Genomic DNA, 27,755 nt, shown 5'->3' with positions numbered 1-27,755 from the left:
ATAAGTTGATTATTGTTATGAATGGTTAGAATTCTATTTCTTGGCTATATAGCTATGTGTATGTCTGTGTATGATTTTATTTATTTATCTATTATTTATTTTGTTGAGACAAGGTCTCACACTGTTGCCCAGGCAGAAGGGCAGTGGCAGATCATAGCTCACTGTAACCTCAAACTCCTGGGCTTAAGCAATCCTCCTGCCTCAGCCTCCTGAGTACCTCGGACTACAGGTGCTTGCCACCATGCCTGGAAATTATTTTTTATTTTTGTGGAGATGCGGTCTTGCTGTGTTGCCCAGGCTGGTCTGGAACTCCTAGACTCAAGCGATTCTTTTGCCTGAGCCTCCCAAAGCTCTAGAATTACAGGCATGAACCACTGTGCTTGGCCCGTGTATGACTTTAAATTTCATCCTATCTTCAAAGCAGGTATCTGAACTTAAAGCAAGCAAAACAAACCTCAACAAACAAACAAATGAAAATAAACTACATGTATTTGTTGAACCTCCAGCAAACCAAATCCAAATACTTTTTAAAGTTTACCTGAAAACTAAATGAATTCCAAGCAAAACAACAAAACAAGCCAAAAGACTTGTTATTTCTAACTAGTCTGGCATTTTTTGGTCCATCCTCTTTGGTGCCTGACCACAGTTTCAGATCCCAGCCCAGATCCTCTATAGTCATCACAGGATTTCTCTAAAACACAAAAAACATAACTTTTGGGGCAGGAAGAAAGAAGATGCAGAGAGGCACCAGACAAACAATCATTGTGTGTTTCCTTATGATGTCAATGCAAAGACAATGAGGCTTGAATGTTTATTTTGCAGAATGTATGAAAGGGAATCATTTACAATGAACTTCCAAGCTGCCAGGACAGGGCAGTCTATCCCCCATCAAGCATCACAACATGCCCAGGTACTCTGATTGAGAACTTACTTAAAGAAAATTGCCCTGAGAATCCATTCGGGAACCTGTTCCACTGTGTCCTGCTTGGAATCAGATTTTTTTCCCCTCATTTGAATGATAGTTTACTATTATGTACCTGGGGAAACATTTGAGGCTACTGAATGTGGATGTCACACAATATTTCACTCAATGTAGTTTAATGAAGGGCAACCAGAATTACTGTGCTTAACCTCCTTTGCTTAAACAATCAATGGTTCATCCCCTGTGCCGTAGTGGGAATTTTCATGTGCTTTGGAATGGAGCAGACATGGTTCGTACGCTAGTTTTGTTTCTTACACTGTGCCTTAGATTTCCATCAGTAAAATAAGGAGAATTATGGCTACCCAATGAGAGAGAAAATGAGATCATATAAGTAACTTCTTGGCATATAGAAGGTGCTCAATAAAATACTTTTCCTTCCCACTTGGCGAGCCAGGATTCATCTTCCAAACTGATCTTTTCAGTAATTGCTGGGTCCTTTCCAAATTGGACAGCAGATGATGAACTTGTTGACTCAGCTTTATTACAACTCCAGAAATGCTTCCCACGGGTTGCCAGCCAATAATCAATCCACCATCAGATCATAAAAATCTTTCATTTTTACGAAGGTATTTTCTGCTCTTGTCCTTAAGTCAGTGGTAAGATACTATCATCTCCTGTGACTACAATGTCAGTTTGTTCTGAGAGGCAGAACAATCAATCAGGAAATAATGAGGAATTAATGAGAGCTGTATGTGAAGTTGTGTATGTATTACTGATTAGCTCCTTGGCATAAACATTTTAAAAATGAAATAGTTGATTAACAGAGCCTGCGCATTTTAAAGGCTTTTAGAACACATTGTAAATTTGAGCTCAGGGATGTGCCACTGGAAGTGTATGGGAATATCCCTTTCCCTACAACTTCATTAAATCTAACCATTGCCATTTGTCTTTATTTTTACTAATATGAAGTGTGAAATGGCATGATGTCTAATTTGTAATGCTTTATTAGACATTTTTCCATATGTTTATTGGCCATTAATGTTTATCCTTTTTTGTTCATGTGTTTAGCCTATTGCTCTTTGGAGGTTAATTTTTTTTCTTATTGCTTAATAAAAGATCATTGTAGTATAGATGCATTAACTCTTTTTTTTTTTTTTAAGATGGAGTGTTGCTCTGTAGCCCAGGCTGGAGTGCAGTGGTGCGATCTCAGCTCACTGCAACCTCCGCCTCCCAGGTTCAAGCGATTCTCCTGCCTCAGCCTCCTGAGTAGCTGGGACTACAGGCACATGCCACCACGCTTGGCTAATTTTTGTGTTTTTAGTAGAGATGGGGTTTCACCATGTTGGCCAGGCTCATCTTGAACTCCTGACCTCAGGTGATCTGCTCGCCTCGGCCTCCCAAAGTGCTGGGATTACAAGTGTGAGCCATCGCGCCCAGCTGATGCATTAACTCTTGATTATATATATAACAACTGTTTGAGTTTTTGTTTGTTTGTTTTATCCAGTATATTATTTCACTTTTAAAGTTTATTATTCTGTTTTTTAGAAATTGCCTAAAAAATAATGAGCAACCATTTGTCCTATCCAATATAGAGTTACTGAATGCCAACCATGCACCAGGCTCTGTGCCAGGCATTGGCATTAGAAGAGGAAAAAAGCTCAAATCACTGCCCTCTAAGAGATCATAGTCCAGTGAGGATAGCGAAGAACCGTCATCAAAACCAGTGCTATCAACACAGTGCAATTGTTGTGATAGTGAAGAGAAGTACCGGGGGCTGTAAGAGTAGAGTAAGGGTATCCTAACCTAGTTCAGAGAGGATGACAGGAATGAGGGAAGGTTTAGACAGGGCAAGAAGGGCATCCTAGGAACACGAAAGAGTGTAGGAAGAGGAAAGATCCCAAGGCATCGAAGAGGCCCAATCTTTTCAAAGATTCCAAATAGTTCAGTGACTAAAGTACATGATATAATGGGTTGGGGGAGCCTCATTCAAGGGGAGAGATTTGACAGTAATGAAGCTGGACACGTAGTCAGGAAACAGATCATCAAGGTCCCCAGTTGTCAGCATAATGAGACTGAATGTCATCCTGAGAACCAAGAGTTGCTACCAGGGGTTCTGGGCTCAGAAGGGACCGGGTCAGAGTTAGGTATAATGTAAAGGCATAGACTAAAAGCGAGAGTCCAGTTAGCTGGATAAATGAACAAGCCAGGAAGAAAACTTGGTTTCTACTGGGGCAGGCTACTCAATTTTCTCTGGGAAGCTGCTGGGACAGGATGATATTGGGCCTCTGCACGCATAAGCCCTTCCTGGAAAGATCAGTTCCTGTTGCTGACATCCTGGATTCGGGTTCAAGAGGCACAAGAGAAGGGTTCATTGCCACAGCCTCCCATCTCAGCTTTGGTCAGCCAGGGACATTGCAGCCCTGATTCCTGGGATTTGCCTATCCTGGGGAGGCAGGAAAGAGGGGTGGCAGGGAAGTTGAGGTCCATAATTCTGTTGACTTCAATTCACCAGGCTCTTACCAAAAACCCTCTGTATGCAAAGCCACAGAGAGGAATGAGGTACAGTCCCTGTATTTGGTACAGGGATGAGAAAATAGCAAAGCATAAAAAACTGGCCTACGCCTGACACCATATGATAATAACCATACAACTAGAGTCTAAGAATTAGGAAAAGCATTAAGGGGCTTTTGGGAATTGGCCCTAAAAGGCTGGGTGATATTTCAATTGTAAGAAGAATGGGGGGGAGAGAATTAGAAATTTTGGGCAAAGGATGTGACTTTTCAGCTCAAGGGAGGGCATTTCAAATAAAGTATTCAGAAGTAAGGCTGGAAAATGAAGTGGAACCCCATCTGGGATTTTGTTCTCCAGGCAGTGGAAAGTCAGTGAAGATATTGATCTAGGAAGCACTAGGGAGAGAAGCGTTCTAGCAGGAAAACGATGTAAAGTCATATTTACATATACTGGAAACCAAGCGACTAGTGAAGAGACCATTACAACTCTCAGGCTGCTCTGAGAGTGGCAGTGAGAAATGAGGGGAGGCATGGATTGCAAGGACACTATAGGTCAAGAACCTCAGAGATCAAGGTGTGGGTTAGGGTGATGCTCTTTTACAGAGTCAGCTTAGGGAATTAGTAAGAAGCTGCTGGTATCCAAGGCCAGACTATCGAATCTTTAAGCCACAGGACACCTGAACTGGCAGAGTCTTTGGAGTTCATGATTTAAGTGGAAGAGACACAGTCCCTACCTATAGGAGGAATGTCAAAACTTGAATCTGGGTGGGCTCCGCAACCGCAAAATTGCAAATCTGCAATTTGGTCCACTTTCTTTTCCAGCCTTCCTTCTGAATATTTTATTCAAAATACCCTCTCTTGAGCTGAAACATCACCCAGCCTTTTAGGGCCAGCTCCCAGATTCAAGGCAGTTGATGCTGCTCTCCAGGAAGCATCAGCTGGGGAAGCTCAATTGGGGCAGGAGGATCCACTTCTGAGATGGCTCACTTCTATGGTTGGCAAGCTGGGGCTGGCTGTCAGCTGGGAACTCATCTTGGGCAGTTGGTGGATTTCCAATAATGTATGGTGACACTGTGCCAGTTTCTGAACCCTGGCCTTGAGACACTGACAGCCTCCACTTCTCATCTTTTGGAAAATTTACTCTTAGAACACAGCTGCCATACTATGGGGAAGCCCAAGCAGCCCTGTGGAGAAGTCCACATGAAGAAGTAGCAAGTCCCTGGCTGATTTTTTTTTTTTAACAAAAACTAGTGGAGGCCCAAATGTGGCTGTCTAGCTATAGTTTGCCATCCTCTGCTGGATGACTGTTCCCTTTAACTATTGCTATGTGATAGGCCACTTGAAAATTTAGCAGCTGCTGAGCACAGTGCCTCATGCCTGTAATCTCAGCACTTTGGGAGGCTGCGTGGGAGGATTGCTAGAGTCCAGGAGCTCAAGACCAGACTGGGCAACAGAGTGAGACCCTATCTCAACAAAAAAAATTTAAATTAGCTGAGCGTGATGGCATGCATCTGTAGTCCCATCTACTCGGGAGGCTGAGGTGGGAGGATCCCTTGAGCCCAGGAAATTGAGCTGCAGTGAGCTGTGATAGTGCTACTGCACTCCAGCCTGAGTTACAGAGAAGAGAGACAGAGAGAGAAAGAGAGAGAGAGGGAGGAAGGGAGGAGGGAGGGAGGGAGGGAGGGAGGGAGGGAGGGAGGAAGGAAGGAAGGAAGGAAGGAAGGAAGGAAGGAAGGAAGGAAGGAAAGAAGGAGGAAATGTAGCAGCTTAAAACAACAGTTTTAACAGTCCTTGCCATGGTCAGGAAAAAAGAATAACAAAAATAAAAACAAAAAGCAAAAAAACCCAACAGCAATCATTTACTTTGCCCATGAACTGCCTGTTTCTATTTATTTGAACACAGCAGTGCCCACTTGCTCATGTACTGTCTTTGGCTGCTTTTGGGCAGCAGTGGTGGAGTTGAATGTTCATGACTGAGACCGTACGGCCCACAAAGCTTAACATATTCACTATCTGGCAATTTACAAAAAAAGTTTGCTGACCCTCATCCAGTGGGCATTAGAAAGAGGCCGAAGGAGAAGAAAGCACTTGCTCAAAGGCTGCACACAAGTCTACATGTAGAATCCAGACAGAAACTCAGAATTCTCTAATCCCAGTCTTGTGCTATTTACCCCCATCTACTAAGACTTATTAAGCACCTCTGTAAATCTGCAGGTTTAAAGATGATAGAGGTCACAGCTGCTGCCTGAGAGAGGATACATAACCAGCAGGGAAGATATGCAGATAAAGAAATGACCATTTAGAAAAATCTATAATAGAAGTGAGCTCAGCACATGACAGAAACAAGAGCAAGTGCTTTTCACTCCTACTGCAGTGGCTGGGAAGAGCTCCTGTGTGCCTTCCCGGATCTGGCCTCCTTCTAATAACAGCATCTTAATGCTCCCTAAAGAAGCCACTCCATCATGTCAGTCAATGTGGTTTGAGTGAGACAGACCTTACGGTTCGGCTCCAGGCCTGGCCACTGTGCTCTGTTCAGCGATGTCCAGATGTCACAAGCCTGCCCCTGAGAGTCCACCCTCAGACTTTGGTTGGCTCTTCTGGGACAAAGAAGAATTCTTTCCCTGCAGTGGCTAAGCTGGTGGACCGTCAGCCTGGAGCCATTGGTGGCCGCCTGTGTTGCCGCACTGAGAGGGCCTGGCCAAGGCGGAAGTTCTCACAGAGGAAAGCAGAACCAGGGGCTGCGGAGAGACTCTGTATGACACAGAGTCAGTCTGAGCTCTTCCATGATGTCAGCAAATCTCCTTTTCTCCTTCGGCTGCCAAGAGTTGGGACTCTGTCATTGTAACTCAACAATTCCAACCAACATTGTTCTTTTCCTAGCAACCGCCACCCAACTCACTTGCGAATCTTTCCCTCCTCCAACCCCATCTCGGCTGCCTGCTTTCTGCATCAGCATCCTCCATCTAGGAATGCAAATTTCAGAAACGTATCATGCCCGAGGCACGCCTGAAAGGAGTGGAGCCAAGTCTGATAATGAATTTGTGCACGCTGTGTGAGCCATTCTGTGGCTATTCAAAACCCATTCAATGTTTTTCTCTAGCGATCGTAAGTACACTGTTCTTGGTATTGTCTCTGTCACCAGCTAAATGATAGAGAGATTTCCACTCAGGATCTTGATAGACTTGTGGCTCCGGCAACAGATGTGTGTGAGCTGATTCACTTAGAGCATCTGAAAGCAGGAGGTAGGCTGCCCTTGGAGGACCCGCTGAAGTCTGGACCCTATTGTTTTTCTTTTCTTTTCTTTTCCTTTCCTTTCTTTTGAGGTGGGGGCTGCCTCCTGGAATGGGCATCTCCAGTGTGGGCAGGGGGCAACTGGGAAAGCACCTTGACCTTGAGTGGGCCCAGATCTTAGATCTCCAGCCCCTGCTGCTTTATTTCTCCTTCTCCTTCTCCTTCTTCTTCAGGGACAGGGGTCTCACTATGTTGCCCAGGCTAGAGTGCAGTGGCTATTCACAGGCACAATCTCTGTTGCTTTAGAATGTCCTGGAGAGCTTTCAGAAAGTCCAGATTCCAGTCTTTATCCCTGCAAGACTCTGAATCAGTAGGTCTGGGGAAAGCAATTCTGATTTTACAAAGCTCCACACTTCTTTTTTTAAAAATATAGATGGGGTCTCACTACGTTGCCCAGGCTGGTCTCAAACTCCTAGACTCAAGCAATCCTCCCACCTCAGCCTCCCAAAGTGCTGGGACTACAGGTGAGCCTGGCCAAAGCTCTTCACTTCTAAAGGGCAGCCATGTTGCAAAATCTCATGAGCATGAAATGTCCAGAGGCCAGTGTCCTTCTTCCTTTTCCAAGGGGTCCTCTCACTTGTCCCTCAAGGCACCTCTCCTCCCAGTCTCTAAGGCCCCTCACTGGGACCCATCCCCTCCATGGCCTGCCTAGGGTTACCTTTGTAGAGTCAGAGGCTGTTAGGGAGGAATATGTAGAACCACTGACCTAGTGCAACCCCACAACTTTCCATTAAGGGAACCACTGAGGACCAGGGAGGCCACATGAATTTCCCGAGATCACATAACAAGTCCAGGGCTTAATGACCAGGGTGCACACCTTGGGAGCTGGAAAACTGTCCCAGGTCAGTCTCACACAACAATGTGTGGGTTTTTTTCTTGTTTGTTTGTTTTTGAATTTTATTATTTTTTAAAATTTAATTTATTACTATTATTATTATCATTATTATTATTTGAGACTAGAGTGCAGTGGTCTGATCGCAGCTCACTGCAACCTCAACCTTCCAGGCTCAAGCAATCCCTCCCACCTCAGCCTCCCAAGTAGCTGGGACAATGGGCGCAGGCCACCACATCCGGCTAATTAAAAAAAAAAAAAAAATTCTTTTGTAGAGATGGGGCGGAAGAGGGGGTCTCCCTGTGTTTGCCAGGCTGGTCTTACACTCCTGGCCTCAAGCGATCCTCCCATCTCGGCCTCCCAAACGGCTGGGATTACAGGTGTGAGCCACTGCACCCGGCCTCACACACTCTGAATTATGTGGGGTGGGGTCCTAACTAACTCACTGAGCCTCCCAAGCCAGACTCAACCACAACTATTCTCCATCCTAAAAGTGGGAAGGAGCTGCCTATTGAGGGAGAGGTGGGCCTTCTTCCCATTCTCCATCTTCACCTACAAGCTATCCGCTATGCAGGGGCTGCTTGGAGTTTTAACACTGATCCAGTAGCTCACCTGGCTCCTGCATAAGTAAATGACCTTTCTCCCTTGGGGTGGGGGAGGTGTGGGTCTGGGTGGTGGGCACTGGCTCTACCTCCAGCCCAGCTCCTTCTCTTTGGTCCCGCCTCCCAGGGTTTTACATGTCTATATAACCACTGACTCAGGGTCAGCTTTTTCCAGTCCAGTGCGTCAGCACAAGTGAGTGATAGAGCCTGAAGACCATTACTCATGGAAGGACGGTGGTGAGTCATCATGAGAGGCTCCTTCCCTAGTCTGGCCACTCTGCTCCAAGCTGTGCTGGGAGACAGAGAATAATAACACCTTTTGGACTGACCTTTTAAAAATAGAAACAATGGAGTCTGTGGCTTTAGGAGGAGAAGTCCTGGGAGTCAGATGCTCAGTCCTGCTAGCTTATCATTCCCTGGAGGATGCTGGCTACTACCTTGGCCACCGGTAATTGGAGGGTGTTGCCCTAGGCCATTTGGGGTGGGCTTTCTGAGTCTTTTAGAGGTTACAGAATCTTTAACATGTGCTATAAACCAAGGACACACCCTACCCAAAATTTATATACACATTCATGCAAAATGTTTCATACAATCTCAGGGTTTCATGAAACCCCCTGATACCAAGTCATGGGCTCCAGGCAATGAATTCCTGATCTCTAGGTTCTATTTGTCTAATAATTCTATGAAATATGTTTCTTCCAAATTCTATACTCCCCACACACCCACCATAAAATCTTTTTTTTTAAAATTTTTTGTCTTCATTTATTTAAGAAACATTTATTGAGTGGTATCCACTGCTGTGGAAAAGTCCAGTATTGCTGGGAGGGAGAAAAGAAGAAGGGCCTCCCCCTGGGGTGTCTGCAAGAAGGGCATGGACATTGGAGGTGCGGGTGCACTGAAGAACTGACCAGTAAGGAAGATAGATGGTCAAGGTTGGCACTCAGAGGGGTGACCATTACCCTCCCCTCCACCCCTTTCCCTGGCTTGTTGTAAGGGCAAGATCCTTCCCCCAACACCAGAAACAAGTTATCATGTGTCTATGCCAGCCCTGGCAATCCCATTCCCCTTTTTGTTTCCAACCCCAGTTTTGGACAAAGAGACCTAAGGGAAGTCAGTCTGGGACCCTCAATTCCTAGAAAAAAGACAGAGCCTCAGAAAGAAAAGGCTTTTGGGCTGGATTACAGGTGGCTCACACCTTTAATCTCAGTACTTTGGGAGGCCAAGGCAGGCGGATCACTTGAAGTCAGGAGTTCGAGGCTAGCCTGGCCAATGTGGTTTTGTAACTTTTAGCCAAAACCATTGGTCACTGATGCAGGTGAACAGTCCCAGAAGTAGGGGGTATGCACAAAGGACTGACGGATTTCTAAGGAGCAGGACCATTGTGGCAGACACGTCAATCAAGTCACCTACCTGATAGTGTTCCCTTCTCAGAGCACGCATATTCCCGCAAGGCTTACCGAGAAAAAATGAAACTGGTCCACACCTTTCCCAAAAATTATTAGAGGTTGTTGGCCGGTGGGTAGTACAGTGTTCATGCAGGGATGCCCCTTTGTCTTTTCCCTAAGGCCGAGACAGACGTAGGGCTCAAACTGGGGTGTCTGCAAGAAAGGACACTGGTCGTCTGTTCCACCGTTGGACATCTGGTTAGCCAGCTGATTTGCAAAAGTTCTCATCTACTACTTGAGCTGGGGAAAATCCTTATGAAATGGTATGGGGGAGGCTGCTCAGGTAGAGAGGGTGCCAGGAAGGTCACCTTGAATTCTTATTTCCTAGGAATTAAAAAAGATAAACCCACACCTTCACATAAAATACACTGTGAATGGTGCCTGAGGAGGCAGGCAACATGGTGGTCCTGTTGCACTTCAAGGGAGGAGGTGGGAGGCCCATGGCCGAGTATCACCATCTCTAACGTTGAGGGGAGTGGTAATACTCAGTCTGGCATCTACTACTAAGATCTGTCCCCAGACCAATTGTCTTCTAGAGGGGTTATAATTAAAACTTGAAGGACTGTCTCTGGTTCCCATGACACTAACTAGGTGTACAACAATCCAATCCTATTCTGACACTGACTAACCAGAGTTAGTGTCAGACTCCATAGGTTTAAGGGCTCAGTCCCACAAGACAGCCCTCACTTGGGACACCAGCCATAAGTCCTGGGTTTCTGGGCTGCCTGCACTTTTGTCCAATTTGGCTACAAATTCAGGAATCCCCATGGCCCATGCTTGCTTCGAGTACAATAATTTGCTAGAATGACTCATAGAACTCAGGAAAATACTACACCTACAGTTTATTATGAAGGATATGAATAAACAGCTAGATGAAGAGGTACATAGGGTAAAGAACCTCTGTCCCTGTGGAGTCAGGGTGCACCACCCTCTCCATCCATGGATGTGTTCATCAACTCAGAAGCTCTGAAACCCTTCTGTCCCCTTTGGGGGATTTTATGGCAATTTCATTACATAGGCATGGTTGATTAAATCACTGGCCATTGGTTATTGAGCTCAAACTCCTACCCCTGTCCCCTCCCCAGTGGGACTGGATGTTGCAGCCCTGTAATCACATGATTGATTCCTCTGATGACCAGCCCCATCCTGAAGTCATCTAGGTGCCCAACAACACTGACCTTATTCGCATACACTTTCATACATGGCTGAAGACAGACAAGGACTCAAAGGTTCCCTTGAGTAACAAAAGACACTCCTTTCACTCAAAAAATGTCAAAGGATTTAGGAGCTCCTTGTCAAAAACCAGGGACAGGACAAGGACCAAATATATATATATATATATATATATATATATATATATATATATACACACACACACACACACACACACACCACAGGGTGTTTCACCAATTATTGATTAAGAAGTGTTAACTTTTTGGAGTGTAAATAGGGTTACTGGGACCCTTTTGAGGATGAAAAAGGATGCATAAATCAGGAGTGTCCTGGGCAAATTAGGATGTATGGTCCCCTCAATATAGAAATTGCTTTCCCTCTTTCAGTAGGTGCACTAACACATATCTCCCCTGTTTCCCTGCCCCCCAGCCCCCCACTTTGCCTTTCCCATTGAGTAATGAGTCCCATGATGTCATCTTGGTAAGGTTCCTTAATTTACCTTCACTTTTGGTCAGAGGTATCCAATTAAGATGCCACAGCACACTGAACTATGAAAGTGCAGGACAGATGGAGAAATAAATCCCTTAACCCTCTGAGTAGCGTGGGTGGGGCCTGGGGCTGTCAGAGCTCTTGGCCAGTTGCCTTGGCCCATAAGTGGTCAACAAATGTCATCCTTTCCTTTGAGATTTGGAAGCACTGTTTTAGGCTGTTAGTAAAATCTCATTTTGACATTTACAATACAATTCTGTGTTTTTCAACTATTTCACTTCAATTCCAAATGCAATTAAAACCCCTTTTCTCCTCTTTTGTGTGTTATGAGCTAGCAACAGGAGCTCCCTCTGGGTAGACAGAGAATGTGATGACTGTGTGAGATCCAAGGCAGAGTAAGCATTGGATCTCAGCCCCTGTCCACGTCTCAGCTGGGAACCCTTGTGCTGGGCACAAAACATTCATGGTCCTATGGGCACACTCCACAGAATACACACCACAGAAGGTGCCACGTAACCATTGTCCCTGGAGTTGTGAAGTGCCATTACCCTGGGCTGCTTCCTCTCCTAAGAGCTGACTGTGCTGCAAATACAGACAGTTCCACTATAAAATGATTTATGTGTTCCTAAAAATCATTGTGCTATGTAAAATTGTGTGATTAAAAATCATAGGGTAGGCCAGGCGTGGTGGCTCATGCCTGTCATCTCAGCACTTTGGGAGGCTGAGGCAGGTGGATCAGTTCAGGTCAGCAGTTCAAGACCAGCCTGGCCAACAAGGTGAAACTCCATCTCTACTAAAAATACCAAAATTAACCGGGCATTGTGGTGCACACCTGTAGTCCCAGCTACTAGGGAGGCTGAGGCACAAGAATCTCTTGAACCTAGGAGGCAGAGGCTGTAGTGAGTCAAGACTGTGCCACTGCACTCCAACCTAGGCAACAGAACAAGACTCTGTCTCAAAATAAAATAAAATAAAGTCATAGGGCTTATGGAAAAATGGAGTTAGGGCACACTCAAAAACATTGTCAGTGACACATTAAAAAAAAGATAGGAAACTAACAAAAATGGTAGCACAGTCTCACACATATTTGATGGTTAAGAAAGACATAAACACCATACTATTGTTTGAATGTGTCCCCCAGACTTCATGTGTTGGAGACTGAATCCCCAATGCAACACTGTTGAGAGGCATCACCTTTAAGAGGTGATTAGGTCATGAGGGCTCTTCCCTAATGAATAGATTAATGCTGTTATCATGGAACTGGGTTAGTTATTGTGGGAGTGGGTTCCTGATAAAAAGGATAAGTTCGGCACCCTTCCCTTCTTTCTCTCTTTTTCACTCATGTGCTCTCTTGGCCTTCAGCATTTCACCACGGCGTGATGCAGCATGAGGGCCCTTGCTAGAAGCCAGTGCCATTCTCTTGGACTTCCCAGCCTCCAGAACCATGAGCCAAATAAATTTCTGTTCATTATAAATTACCCAGTCTGTGGTATTCTGTTGTAGCAACACAAAACAGACTAAGACACACTACAATAAATGTGGCAGTTTATCTTGAATAAAACCTGAAGTTTAACGTTGAAGAAAGGGTGACAGCTTGTGAGATACTGTGCAGTGGTAGAAATGTTACCAGAAAGGAATCCTAATCCAGACCCCAAGAGAGGGTTCTTGGACCTTGTGCAAGAAACAATTTGGGGTGAGTCCATATAGTAAAGTAAAAGCAAGTTTATTAGAGAAGTAAAGAAACAAAATAATGGCAACTCCATAAGCAGAGCAACCCCAAGGGCTGCTGGTTGGCTGTTTTTTATCATTATTTCTTAATTAAATGCTAAACAAGGGATGGATTATTCATGAGTTTTCTGGGAAAGGGGTGGAAAATTCCCGGAACAGAGGGTTCCTCCCCCTTTTAGATCATATAGACTAACTTCCTGATGTTGCCATGGCATTTGTAAATTGTCATGGCACTGGTGGGAGTGTCTCTTAGTATTATAATAAGTGTATAATGAGCAATGAGGACAACCAGAGGTCACTTTCATGGTAATTTTGGTTTTGGTGGGATTTGGCTGGCTTCTGTACCACATGCTGTTTTATCAGCAAGGTCTTTGTGACCTGTGGCAACTTCCTATGTCATCCTGTGTCTAAGAACACCTAACCTCCTGGAAATGCAGCCCAGTAGGTCTCAGCCTCATTTTACCCAGCCCTCTATTCAAGATGGAGTCACTCTGGTTCAAATACCTCTGACAGAAGGAGGGTCATCTGAAATCGGAACATCAGCTGTAACACCATTTGGAGGGAGGTGTGGCTTATAACACACTTGGAGAACTGGGACAGCTGGTAGGTGTTTGAAATGTATGTATTTGTATGTTTTGTTGAATTCCTATTCAGCATTCCTATCAATGCTGTTGAATTTTACTGGTGTCCTGTTATCCTGGAAGACAGCAATAGGTAAAGAAATCCCGTCACCCTTCTGTGTTCTGGAAACAGCTTACTACAAAGAGCGACACTTCACATGTGACTTAGATAAGCCTCATGGAAGCCCCCTTGTTAACCTATGACAAGGCCAGACAGATCCTCCAAACTGCTGTTCTCATAAGCCTTGTAAAATGCTTAGCTGAAGTATTTTGCCCCACTGATCAATCAGAAACAAAATCTTTGTTAACTAAACTTAAGTTAAGCTTCTCTCCTTCCCTGAGGCCCCTGAGCCTTGGCCCACCCTCAACCTCAGCCAGCAGACAGCCCCTCCCTATGAGAGATCCTCCTGGGAGCAGGCTGACATTCTCTGATCTGCTCTATTTCATCACACACGGCTTTTTATCTTAGTGTTCACACTGGTTTTTTCTAGCTTTGTTGACTTCTCTCCATAAAAGAAAAACTGGTTTTGCCTAACCCTGGAGATGCTTACAAATCTCGTGGTTAAAGTGTTCTTTCTTTTGCAATAGTCCACTGACCCTTGTGAAAAAATAAAAGTTTTCTTACCTTGGTCCAGATTGGTTTTTTACTTGACACTTTATGGCTCAGTTCAGCTGGAAGCCGTTTTCTGCTTTCACCTAGCGTCCTGTGGATGAAATCACACATAAACAAATGCAAAATTTGCATTACGCTCAAATTGTTTTTCAATATATCAATTGCATTGGAACAAATTTGCATTTTCAAAACAAATGCTAAAGCAGAACAGACTATAGATGTCTGGCCCAGACATTTTGAACCTCAGTGGTGGACACAGATTATTTACATGCCAGGTTCCCTGTTACCTGACAGTTTTTTTTGTTTGTTTGTTTGTTTTTTAACTTATGGAAAGAGAGATGCTAGGTGAGCATTTTGGTACTTGCAAAAATCCATGACATCTCAATCGTCTCTCACCCTTATCTTTATCTTTAAGTAAAGCCTTTCCTTTTTTTTTTTTTTTTTTTTTTTTTTTTGAGATGGAGTCTCGCTCTGTCACCCAGGCTGGAGTGCAATGGCATGATCTTGGCTCACTGCAAACTCCACCTCCCTGGTTCAAGCGATTCTCCTGCCTCAGCCTCCCAAGTAGCTGGGACTACAGGCACCCACCACCATGCCCAGCTAATTTTTGTAGTTTTAGTAGAGATGAGGGTTTCAATATATTTGCCAGGCTGGTCTTGAACTCCTGAACTTGTGATCCGCCTGCCTCAGCCTCCCAAAGTGCTGGGATTACAGGCGTGAGCCACCGCGCCCAGCCAAGTAAAGCCTTTCTTCATAGGCTTCCTCTTAGAATTGACCTCAGATTCATACAAATGATAGAAACTCAAGGTGAGAAGGGATTTAAAAATCATGTACTCTGACACCTTCATTTTACAAAGAAGGAAAGCAATGTTGCTGATCATGAGCTCCCTGAGGCAGACCCTGAGCTAGATTCATATCTGAGACCCTCGTGCCTAGCTCCAGACCTGGTACAATCAGGTACTCAGGTGTGCTTGCTGTTTTGAATCGAAATGAATTACCCAAAGGGAAAATAAAATGAAGGGCACCCATAAAGAGCTTGCTTCATGGCCTTTTTTTTTTTTTTTTAAATCAGGGTTTCACTTTGTCACCCAGGCTGGAGTGCAGTGGCACGACCATATCTCACTGCAGCCTCAACCTCCTGGGTCCAAGTGATCCTCCTATCTCAGCCTTCCAAGTACCTGGAACCACAGGCACACACCACCACAACCAGCTAGGTTTCAATTTATTTCTTTTTACTTTGTAGAGATAATATTCTCCCTATGTTGTTCAAGCTGCTCTTGAACTCCTGGGCTCAAGCAGTCCTCCCACCTCAGCCTCCCAAAGTGCTGGGATTACAGGTATGAGCCGCTGTGCCCGATCAGTGGCCTCTTGAATGACACCAACTGGCCAAAGGCTTCCTTCCAAAGCCAACCAACAATTCCCATTGTTGCCAGTCCCACCCTCCAGTTGTTTCCTAAACCACCAAAAATACAGAGCACCTTTGTGCTCAGGGAAGACTGAGTTGAACCTTTTCTGCTTTCCCTCTTTGATTGGTTTTGCCTGTATCAAAGTGGGTGATGTGGACTACAAATGGTCAGACTACACATTCTAAATTGTGACTCCTTTGAGAGTTTTTAATCTATCCGAGACACAGACAGGCACAGCACAAAAACAGAAACTATCTCAACTTCATTAGGGGAAATTTATAGCTTGCCTAGGGTCACCATGACGACCAAAAGACAGGACCTATTTGTAGATGCCAGTATCTGTAGAAGAGCTCAGGTAAGGGACAGAGCTACATTTACTGACAACAAACTATGTATCAGGTTGCTTAGCGCACATTGCTTTATTTAGTCCTCACAAACACATGTGAGATAGTGTTCTCCCATTCAGAACTGAGGAAATTGAGGCTCAGAGGCTGAAAGTCATTCATTGAAGACCACACAAGACTGATCTGAACTGAGGTCTGTCTGACTCTAAAGTCTCCATGAGTTGGGCCTTTTAAGATTGTGAGGGTAGCTGTGCTCAGGTTGAGGCAGGTGGTGGAAGTTGTTATAAAAGTGCAGAGATGGCCGGGCACGGTGGCTCACGCCTGCAATCCCAGTACTTTGGAAGGCAGAGGCAGGCGGATCACAAGGTCAGGAGTTCAAGACCAGCCTGACCAACATGGAGAAACCCTGTCTCTACTAAAAATATAAAAATTAGCTGGGTATGGTGACGCATGCCTGGAATCCCCGCTACTCAGGAGGCTGAGGCAGGAGAATCTCTTGAACCCAGGAGGCAGAGCTTGCAGTGAGCTGAGATCATCGCGCCACTGCACTCCAGCCTGGGCGACAGAGCGAGACTCCATCTGAAAAAAACAAAAAAAGTGCACAGACATCTTGGCACTCTCAGGGAAGCCCATCAGTGGGGTGGGATAGTCAGGACTCAGGAGGACACTTGCCTCCTCCAGGATGCCACCATTCCCAAAAGCCAGCTCATTCATTACTCTTTCCTTTTTCCTACTTTAATGTCTTCCTTCTGTGCTCCTTGAGAAAAAGTCGGATTGCTTTCCTAACCATAACCATGTACACAGCAGAGTTGTGGCCAAACACAATGGCTGTCTTGGGTCAAGGCTCTTTCCTTGTCTAATCAGTTGAGTCTGGTGATTAGCATGGGTTCTCAGAAGAAAGGATTTGAATACAAGTTTGCCTTTGGAAGGTGCAGGGCAGACTGATAGGGGAGTGTGGAAGTGACACAAAGACTGCCAGGCGTGGTGGCTCACGCCTGTAATCCAGCACTTTGGGAGGCCAAGGCAGGCAGATCACCTGAGGTCAGGAGTTCAAGACCAGCCTGGCCAACATGGCAAAAACCTGTTTCTACTAAAAATACAAAAAATTAACCGGGCATGGTAGTGGGCACCTGTAACCCCAGCTACTCGGGAGGCTGAGGCAGGAGAATCTCTTGGACCCAGGAGGCAGAGGTTGCAGTGAGCCGAGATGGTGTCACTGCACTCCAGCCTGGGCGACAGAGCAAGACCATCCCCCCACCAAAAAAGGAAGTGATACAAGGAAGGGAAAGTGCATTATTAAGCAAGCTACCATAGTGGGCAACTAGAGTTTAATTCCCTGGGGGGAAACCCAGCATGAAACATATGCTTCAGAATTATCCCACCCAAAGGAGGAGGGAATAGATGTATTTATATACCAACTTCCTGCTGTTACTGTTTGAAGGCTGCTCTCTGAGGATACTAATTCTCAGTCACTTTCACCCTCCCCTGTGCTGGAAGGAGCCAACTTCCTCAGTTCTGTGGAAAATAAAAAAGCCTCTGGGCTAAGAGATGTAGATACTGGAAGTTGGGAATGGGCTGGAGCCCACCAAAAGGTCACAGAGAAACAAGTGGAGCAATGACAGCTCTGCTACTCCTGGGCTGCAGGTCACATGAGTAAAAGCATGGCAACCCGTGTGCAAGGATCTGCTGCCTCTGACCTCTTGGCTTATAAATGAACTGAGGGAGTGGCAGACACTGAGTGTGGTCTCGATTCTTCGGTCAACCCAAATAACAGAGAGAGAAGCTCTCTAAGAGAAAATGATGTTTGTTATTGAGGAATGAGCATTGCAATGGGAGTACACATGGGTATATTCAGGGAAGTAAAGAAAGACAAGGATTGTTTCGTTTCGTTTTGTTTTTGAGCCAGAGTTTCATCCTTGCCGCCCGGGCTGGAGTACAATGGTACGATCTTGGCTCACTGCAACCTCCACCTCCTGGGTTCAAGTGATTCTCCTGCCTCAACCTCCTGAGTACCTGGAATTACAGGCATGCACCACCACACCCGGCTAATTTTTTTTTTTTTTTTTTTTTACTTATTTTTAGTAGAGATGGAGTTTTACCATGTTGGCCAGGCTGGTCTCGAACTCTTGACCTCAGGTGATCCACCCGCCTTGGCCTCCCAACATGCTGGAATTATAGGCATGAGCCACTATGCCCAGCCCACAGAAGTATTTTTTTGTGTGCTGTTGTAGCAACTTTTGTGCAAGGTTGTTTTTGTAGTCTCTTGTGACCGTTCTTGTTACCACGTGCATGTGCATGAGAATCCCCCTTCGTGGCTTCATTTGTCAATCTGGTTTGACACAAGTGATTCCATTTTGATTCTGACAACTTTTTTACATTTCTTTTTTAATTGAGATCGTTCTCTGAAAGCATCTTTGATTAATTATCTTATGGTTAGGTTTTGACTGTCTCTTGGTGTGGAGGTAACCTGTTCTGAGTTGTTAGTCTGGTCCCACATCAGAAGGAATTGACTGGCAACTAGGAGTAAGTGTCAAAACCCTTTTAGCTACATTTGAGCTACAAGGGAGGTTTGGAGGGGGTGCCTGTCAGGCTAAGTCTGTCTAGAGGCCATTGTCAAGTTTAATTTGGTCTGTTCCGTAGGCGTTGGCTAGCATTCAAAGCGCTGGGACAGTATTATTGTTAGAAGTCCTACTCCTGCAGAAATTTAACAGACAACAGATACAAAGTTTAAAAAGGAAAACACAAAGTATCATTGATACTAATATGAGAATTTCAGCTCGTCTAATAGCTTTGAACCATGAACGAACGCTTAAAGGCAACCAACTAATAAATCAAATGACTATGGCGAATTAGGTGAGACCTATTGCTTCCATGTGGCCTGTTTTCTTATTTTGTGTATTGGGGTCTCGACTTCCCCAGAGGAATTTATCCAGGTACAGCATGTAGTATTAGCAATAGCAAAGACACTGCCTTTTTCAGCTAGACAATCAAGAGCAATTCTATCATCTATGATCTCATGACTGGGTTGAGTTAAAGCAAAGAGTAGCAGTTGTATTAGGGATTTTGTTAAAGTTACCTATTGGATGGACTAAACCTTTTTTTTTTTTTTTTTTAGGCTATGTAAATATTCAGGATTGGCATGACAGCTGCAACATTTGGTCAAGTTCCCTGCAGAAGTTGCTGACTGTGAAATTTTAATTATATCATTATTATGCCAAATGAAAAAGTTAGGCATAAGCAAGGAAAAATTCAGAGGGGCAAGAGTTTCATTATGATGGGAAATCTTGTTCCATCACTTTAGGAACAGCATGTCCACAGCATGAAGATGTCAGCTGCTCACCCTGGTTTGTAGTTTAAATGTCTCTGGTTATGGCATTGGGTGGTTTGGTGAACTTTTGGTGTGGCCCACACATCAGGCATGAAGCTTGACCCTTGAAATTTACATCAAGTTGTCTAACTTCAGCTTACAGGGCTTTAGGAAAGAGCAGTTCCCATTCTTAGTAATTTCATGGGAGAAAAGTGGACTGGAGGAACCTAGAAGAATTTAAGATCCAGTTCAGTCCACAGGTAAATAATAAAAACTCAAACAAACAAACAAAAATACCCCACACAGGGTTACAATCTAATAACAGGTATATTTTAATTTTTCTTTAGAAATATAGAAACACAACTTTTCTTTCTACAGTCATTCTGATTTCTAACAAAGATAATCCGAGTAAGACCAATTTGTTGTTATTTGTGTTTTATCAAATTTGGCCTGATAAATTCACACAAGCACAGCAGAAATAGTAATTGACCACGTAGGAACCTCAGATTTGACTTTAAAAGCTAGAAAGCTAATCTAAGGCAGACTTCAGACTTTTTCTACTATACCTATAAATAACTTAAAAATATGACGTTACATTTAAAAGCTTGGTAACGTAACCAATGTTTCCAATTGTACCTTGTTATTAAAAAAGCAGTTTCTAATTAAACTTATACAAACAACTTCATTGCCATAAAAATTAGGAATACTCACAAATAGTTTCCAAATTTTGGAGGGACAGAGAAAAAGTAAATGTTGCCAGTTTTGTTCACAAAAGTATACTTTACCAAATGGTTGTAAACTATAGCTAGATTGAGAGAGAAAGTCTCCTTAAATCTGGAAAACAAAACGTTTAGGTAAAAAACTAACCATGTTTCAAATATCTGTCTTCATTAGATATTTAATCTCATGTAATTAATTTTTGTTCTGTTTAATCTTAGTTGTTAGTTTCATGAATTTATCAGTTTCTTCATGGGGGTCCTGAATATCTTTACTTAGTCCATTGATCTTAAACTTATCAGAAACCTATATTCAGGCATACTGGCCAGAGTCTTTTCCATGAATCTGATTGCAGATGCATTTAAAGAAGAATTAAAACTGTGGAAGACAGAGGCTTAAAACAGCCATGGTTAAAAATCTGATGAGGGTTCAGCAATTGAAAAGGAAACCCAGTTATGTTTATTGCATACAGCATTTTAAGACAACAACCAGAAAAATGACTAACAGCATCGCATTAGGACCATCAAACATTTATAAATTTTACATAATTTTTAGATCTTTCACATCAATAACATAGCCGTATAAATATAACTTAGAGAAGATTTAGCATCACTTTGTTATTTGATCTCATCTGTGCCTCCAATGCTTCTCATACAACTCAATACATCAAACAAGCCTAATTAGTTTAACATCTCTACAAGCTGAAAAATCCATCCTTTGAGGTTCTCCAGGAGCCCAACTAGAAAATCTCAAAGATAATTCTAGGTTGAAAAGACTTCATTTAGAACTCTGATATTGAGAAAGCCAGCCAAATATGTCAAAATGTATAAAACATTTAATTAAAACAGAATTGCAGATCATAGTGAAATAATAGTTGTTCACTTACCAAGAGTGACTGCAGATTTCAAGGTCTGAGGGTGGCACATCTCACACATGAGTGTGAACACTCAATCACCCTCATGAACTACAAAAGGATTGTGACTGAAGATTTTAAAAGTAAGCTGAGCATGGTGGCATGCACCTGTAGTCCCAGCTACTTGGGAGGCTGATGCTTGAACCTGGGAGGCGGAGGTTGCAGTGAGCCGAGATCACGCCACTGCACTCCAGCCTGGCAACAGAGTGAGACTCAGTCTCAAAAACAACAACAACAACAACAACAACAAACTAAAAAAGACAGCATGAAGCACAGGAAATTACCTTGATAAAACACAGAATCTTTGTTTCCTAGGCCAATTACCAAAAAATAAATACTCCTGCAGTGTAGTTGCTTCTTATAGGAAGTCCTTTTAGATAACCTGAAAATCTAACCTAATGAAAAGGTACTTGAATTCAATTTGACACTTGATGAGTGTGTATCCAAGGTTATGAGTATACACTATGTTATAGAAGAAGTAAACAAAAAAATAAGTACCTTGAGCAGGGAAACATATGGCTCTTAGAAAAAGTAAAAGCACATTAAGTTTCCTGGTTACATGGAATAATTCAGACATATCAAGAAAAGCCAATAGCACAGAATCAAGTTATTCTTGAGGAAAACATTGCTTTTCTAGGCCTTTAAGACAAACATATCAGCATTAGGCCTCAACAACAGAGTTAGAACCAGATAAAATAAGTACAGAAGCTTACCAAAATGTCAAGGGAGAGAGTCATTAAGTTAATTAAGAAAAAAAAAGTGTGGCCAGACGCGGTGGTTCATGCCTGTAATTCCAGCACTTCGGGAGGCCGAGGCAGGTGGATCACGAAGTCAGGAATTCAAGACCAGCCTGGACAACATAGTGAAACCCTGTCTCTATTGAAAATACAAAAATTAGCCCGGTGTGGTGGCATGTGCCTGTAGTCCCAGCTACTCAGGAGGCTGAGGCAGGAGAATTGCTTGAACTCGGAAGGCGGAGGTTGCAGTGAACCAAGACCACGCTATTGCACTCCAGCCTGTGTGACAGAGTGAGAATACGTCTCAAAAAAAAAAAAAAAAAAAAAGGTGTGCCTTCTTAAGAGGAGAAGGAGGAAGAGCAGAAGGCAATGGTGTATGACTTGCAAATCATGTGCAATGAGGTGCAGCAGAAGTTGCACTTCTGAGACATAAATCTGAAAATCTTCAAGAGAAAGACTCTAGTTTGAGAAATTAAATTACTATAGAGAAATTAAACAGAAACCATAAAACAGGAAGAGGTTATAGTTCAGAAGATGGTAAAAAATTTGAAGAAATAGATTTCTGGGGTTTTTTTTTTTTTTTTTTTTTTTTTTTTTAGAGATAGGATCTTATTCTGTTCCCCAGACTGGAGTGCAGTGGTACCATCATAGCTTACTGCAGACTCAAACTCCTGAGCTCAACTGATCCTCCCACCTCAGCCTCCTGCGAAGGTGAGGGGCAAGGGAGGAACTACAAGTGTGCACCATCATGCCTGGCTAATTTTTAATTTTTTTTTGTAGAGATTGGGGTCTCATGATATTGCCTAAGCTGGTCTCAAACACATGGCCTCAAGCAATCCTCCTGCCTCGGCCTCCCAAAGCACCAGGATTACAGGTGTGAGTCACCACACCCAACCAGATTTCAGAATTAAAAATCAAAACCTCTTGTAATTTTTTTTAAAAAACTAAGAGCAATGACACTCCAGTAAACCCTTATCACTTTAAACATAGATAACTAGTTTTTGGTTTTGTATCAGTATATTCAATTTTCAGAAAAATTTATAAACAATTTCCTTCTAAATTTAGCCAACTTGATTACATGCAAAATTCATTTCATAAGATTCATCTTTCACAAACCTTTTGCAAGTTGCTCAAACATCTTATGGCTTGCTTAGGCCTAATTTTGTTTTAGATTTTCTTTTTTAATATTGAAACAAACAATTATTCTACCTTAAGACAAAAATTTACTTTTCTTTTTCTTTATCATTTTTACCACATAAGATTCTTTCTCATACAAATTATGTATCTTTTTCATCTTTCTTACCAAAGATATCTTCTCATATTTATAATTTTCTTTGCATGTCTCTTTTACTTATTGATTTCTGTCTTGTCTTTATTTTCATCTTAAATCTATATTTTGAAACAACGTTTAAATAATGTCCAAATTAGATATAATTATTATTTTTAAATTAAAAAACATATATTCATGTTCTTTTTTAAAATAATTTTGTACTGGCTAGGTGCAGTGGCTCACATCTATAATCCCAACACTTTGGGAGGCTGAGGCAGGAGAACTGCTTGAGCTCAGGAGTTTGAGACTAGCCTGGGTAACATAGCAAGACCCCATCACTACAAAAAAAAAAAAATTGTTTTAAACAATATTAAACTAGCCTTATTCATCAAAGAATTACACAAAGATAATTTTGCTTTTAAGGCTGGATTTGTGGGTCTATGACCTTACAACATCTAGCAGAGACAAATATAGAACTTCCTGACCAGTAAACTCAGGCAAAAATTTATGCTAAGAATTCTGAAGACATTTTTATTTTTATTTTACCAACAATTTTTTTTTTTGAGGTGGAGTCTCACTCTGTTGCCAAGGCTGGTATGCAATGGCACAATCTCAGCTCACCGCAACCTCCAACTCCCAGGTTCAAGTGATTCTCCTGCCTCAGCCACCTGAGTAGCTGACATTACAGGTGTGCGCCACCATGCCCAGCTAATTTTTGTATTTTTAGTAGAGATGGGGTTTCACTATGTTGACCAGGCCAGTCTCAAACTCCTGACCTCAAGTGATCTGCCCACCTCAGCCTCCCACAGTGCTGGGATTACAGGTGTGAGCCACCACGCCCAGCCTATTTTACCAATAATTTTAAGATTAGTTTACTTACAAAAGATTACCCACCAGGTGCAGTGGCTTACACCTGTAATCCCAGCACTTTGGGAGGCCGAAGTGGGCAGATCACGAGGTCAAGAGTTCGAGACCAGCTTTGCCAACATGGTGAAACCCTATCACTATTAAAAATACAAAAATTAGCCAGGAGTGGTGGCACACACCTGTAATCCCAGCTACTAGGGAGGCTGAGGCAGGAAAATCACTTGAACCCAGGAGACGGAGGTTGTGGTGAGCAGAGATTGTGCCACTGCACTCCAGCCTGGGCGACAGAGCAAGACTCTGTCTCAAAAAAAAAAAAAAAAAAAGGATTTATGCTCATGTGAACGTAAAAGCATTTGTATTAATTACTGTATTTCTAATAAATTACTTTTTTAAGCACTTAATTATTTTCCTTCAAGCCAATTAAATAGAGATCTTTGTAAATTTAAAATCATATACATAAAATATGTAGACACAAAAAGTAAAAACATATAGATGAAGAAAAACAAAAAATTTACAGTTTTTACTTTAAAATTCTAATCATAATACAGTAAAACAGAGTAATATAAACTTGTCAGCTTATAAAAATACAGTTGGATCCAAATTATATCTCTAACAAAATGGGACAAGTTAGGGTCATGTTCATATGGCTAAACTTGAAAATTTTTATTTGTCCTGAGATGTAATATAATGAAGGTTGTGAACCAAATTTTGGGCAAAGCAGTTTCCATAGCAGTTTGGTTTTAAAAAGTCTTTTTTTTGTTTTAAACTTCTCCCCACCTTTTTTCAGTTTCAAATGAATTGTTTTAGTGAACCCTTGGATGTTTATATTTCATTTAGGGGTTGGAGAAAAAATGAAAACCTCCAAGTAGCCTTTAGTAAAAGATTTATCTTAATACAAGTGAAAAAATTAGCAGATTCAGAATAAACAACAACAACAAAAGTACATACAGAGGTTAGAAGGCTCTTTATGCATCCAGTGTTTAGACTGCTTAACTCTGTAGTTGAGGTTTTCTGAGAAAAACAAGTTTAGAAAATTCAAATAATTCCCATAATGGCCACAAATTATCATTGGTATAGTTTGCCCATCAGTTTAAAAATGTGCATGAAAAAGGGCCATCAGTTTTGAACATCTTTCCAGCTGGAGTCCCATCCCAGAGAGTCTGGCATGCCTAGAATTTTGAGAATCCTGTCCCATTTTTTATTAACCTTTTGAAAGCAAAAGAAACCCCTATAAGCCCTGCTGGGAATGTCAGGGGCTTGGACCCGTGTTTTTTTTTTTTTTTACAGTGTACAGAATACTTTTTTTATACCTGGCAGATGGCCTTTGCCCGAAATTGTCCAACCTGTGACCAAGTTTTCCCTAGTCACGTGGACATTTTCTTGAGACTGGCAGGCACTCCCGTAGTAATCATACCTGTTTATCTTAACATGGGAGACTTTTTCTTCAGGGACAAGAGTCCCTCATAGATGGTGGCAACTACCCTAGTGGCTTTTATTTTTTATTATTTTGAGATGGAGTTTTGCTCATGTTGCCCAGGCTGAAGTGCGATGGCATGATCTTGTCTCACTGCAACCTCCGTTTCCTGGGTTCAAGCGATTCTCCTGTCTCAGTCTTTCGAGTAGCTGGGATTACAGGCATGCACCACCACGCCTGGCTAATTTTGTATTTTTAGTAGAGACGGGGTTTTGCCATGTTGGCCAGGCTGGTCTTGAACTCCTGACCTCAGGTGATCTGCCCGCCTCGGCCTTCCAAAATGCTGGGATTACAGGCATGAGTCACCGCGCCCAGCCCCTAGTGGCTTTTAATAGGCCCACCTGTGCCCACCACTTAGAATTTTTTTTTTTTTTTTTTTTTTTTTTTTTTTTTTTTTTTTTTGCCCTCAGAAGATGTTCAGAAACAAGCAGGGAAAAATAAAAGAACCCCAAGTCATTTGCAGATACGCATAACCAATCCAAAATGAAACCAAAGTAAGATTGCCTCAAAACTTTTAAGCCAGGCGTGCGGACCACATGAAATATTGTATCAGGCATGCAGAAAAAAACAAAAGAAAATTCACCGGAAAAGGCATGCCTCACAGACAGAACATAAATTCTGTAGAAACCAGACTCTGCTCTGTGATGATGCTATCCTCATAGGAAGTGCTTGCCAGAAAAGACAAAAGCTTTTTATAGTCCCAAGAAGGATGCAAGGCCATTTATTAAGGAGGTCTTGGCTGGGCACAGTGGCTCATGCCTATAATCCCAGCACTCTGGGAGGCTGAGGTGGGCAGATCACTTGAGGTCAGGAGTTCGATACCAGTCTGACAAACATGGTGAAACCCCATCTCTACTAAAAATACAAAATTAGCTGGGAATGGTGGCGCATGCCTGTAATCCCAGCTACTTGGGAGGCTGAGGCAGGAAAATCACTTGAGCCTGGGAGGTAGAGGTTGCAGTTAGCTGAGATCGTGCCATTGCCCTTCAGCCTGAGGAACAAAAGTGAAAGTCCATCTCAAAAGAAGAAAAAAAAAAAAAAAAAAAGGCCTTATTACCAAACTAGATCCCAGATAAAGTCAAAGAGCTTCTATGAAAAAGAGGGAGGTTCAGCCTGAGAGAAGACTCACCAGAGGCTGGGCATGATGGCTTATGCCTGTAATCCCAGCACTTTGGGAGGCCGAGGTGGGTGGATCGCTCGAGCCCTGCAGAAACATAGAGAAACCCTGTCTCTACAAAAATACAAAAATTAGCCAGGTGTGGCGGCGCACACCTGTAGTCCCAGCTACTTGGGAGATCGAGGTGGGAGGTTGCAGATGAAGTAATTCAGGATTGTCCTGTGAATGTCAGACATCGTCCCTGCAAGAATATTGTCCTCTCTGGAGGTTCAACTATGTTCAGGTACTTTGAATATTGCTTATGAGAGATCTGAAAAGAACTCTAAGATGCCAGGAATTAAGTGAAGAATTGAGTAGCAGTAGATTGAGGCCAGAACCTACTGATACACAGATCACTATGCAACACATGCAGCAATACAGTCTGATTTGGAGGATACATGCTGGCGTCTACTGAGTATGCCATGCCAAAAAGGATTATGAAGAAACTGGACCTAGCATTTCTCATCACAATCCAGTGTTTGGAGTCCTGTCATAAAAACTGACTTCATAGTTATTGGGGTTAGAGAGGTGGGAAAGAGATCAACTTTCTGACTACCTGTTTTTTCTAGATGGCTGGCTTTGAGGTTTTACACCTGGCTGGCAGCCGGGTGCAGTGGCTCAGGCCTGTAATCCCAGCACTTTGGGAGGCTGAGGCAGGTGCATCACCTGAGGTCAGGAGTTCGAGACCAGCCTGGCCAACACGGCAAAATCTCGTCTCTACTAAAAATAAAAAAATTAGCCGGGCGTGATGGCACACACCTGTAATCCCAGCTACTCTTGAGGTTGAGGCAGGAGAACTGCTTGAACCCGGGAGACAGAGGTTATGGTGAGCTGAGATCATGCCACTGCACTCCAGCCTGGGCAATGAGTAAGAGTCTATCTCAAAAAAAAAAAAAAGAAAGAAAGAAAAAAACCTGGCTGGAAACAGTAAGACTAAACATGATCATACAGGCGTATTTTTATAAGTGTGCCACCGTGCAGATATGGAAGACAGCGAAAATGATTAAGTGTATTTCTTCAGACAGAATATTTGAATTATATGTGTAACGAAAAAAAAGTGGGTTTTAGTTCTTTCTGGGCCTTGAGATTTTTAAGGAATTGTTTAAGATTTGATGGTTTTTTTGGTGTAAGATAGTTCCATGATGCTTCAATTGCACACCTCTACATGTGCAATGCAAAAAAGCCTGTTTATATTTCATGCTTTTTATACTTTGAGAAAAAAAAAAAGTAAAAGAAAAACTGTAATATTTGAAGGGGGGAAGTGACCAAGTAAAGGATACATTTTTAAAAATAGACTTATATTGGGAGGCCGAGACAGGCGGATCACTAGGTCAGGAGA

The 27,755-nt window shown here is 42.9% G+C and overlaps 1 protein-coding gene, 1 long non-coding RNA gene and 1 other non-coding gene across 7 annotated transcripts in view; 1 reads left to right on the top strand and 2 right to left on the bottom strand.

The window, feature by feature from the left end:
• Positions 1 to 27,755, top strand: part of ATP6V1G1 (ATPase H+ transporting V1 subunit G1) — a 307,353-nt gene that overhangs the window by 255,691 nt on the left and 23,907 nt on the right. The window lies entirely within an intron of this gene.
• LOC126937546 (uncharacterized) lies at positions 11,027 to 21,897 on the bottom strand. The gene is made up of 4 exons (XR_007719769.1): positions 21,626 to 21,897; positions 20,886 to 21,107; positions 14,238 to 14,316; positions 11,027 to 13,689 (listed from the first exon to the last, which is right to left on the bottom strand). It is a non-coding gene; the product is annotated as an uncharacterized LOC126937546 (long non-coding RNA).
• On the bottom strand, positions 20,876 to 20,975 carry LOC126938199 (small nucleolar RNA U13). The gene has a single exon (XR_007720020.1). It is a non-coding gene; the product is annotated as a small nucleolar RNA U13 (small nucleolar RNA).

This window comes from Macaca thibetana, chromosome 15, assembly GCF_024542745.1.
Source record: "Macaca thibetana thibetana isolate TM-01 chromosome 15, ASM2454274v1, whole genome shotgun sequence".
NCBI lineage: Eukaryota > Metazoa > Chordata > Mammalia > Primates > Cercopithecidae > Macaca > Macaca thibetana.
Note: the sequence above shows the minus strand (reverse complement) of the source record. Positions and strands in the feature narration are given on the sequence as shown.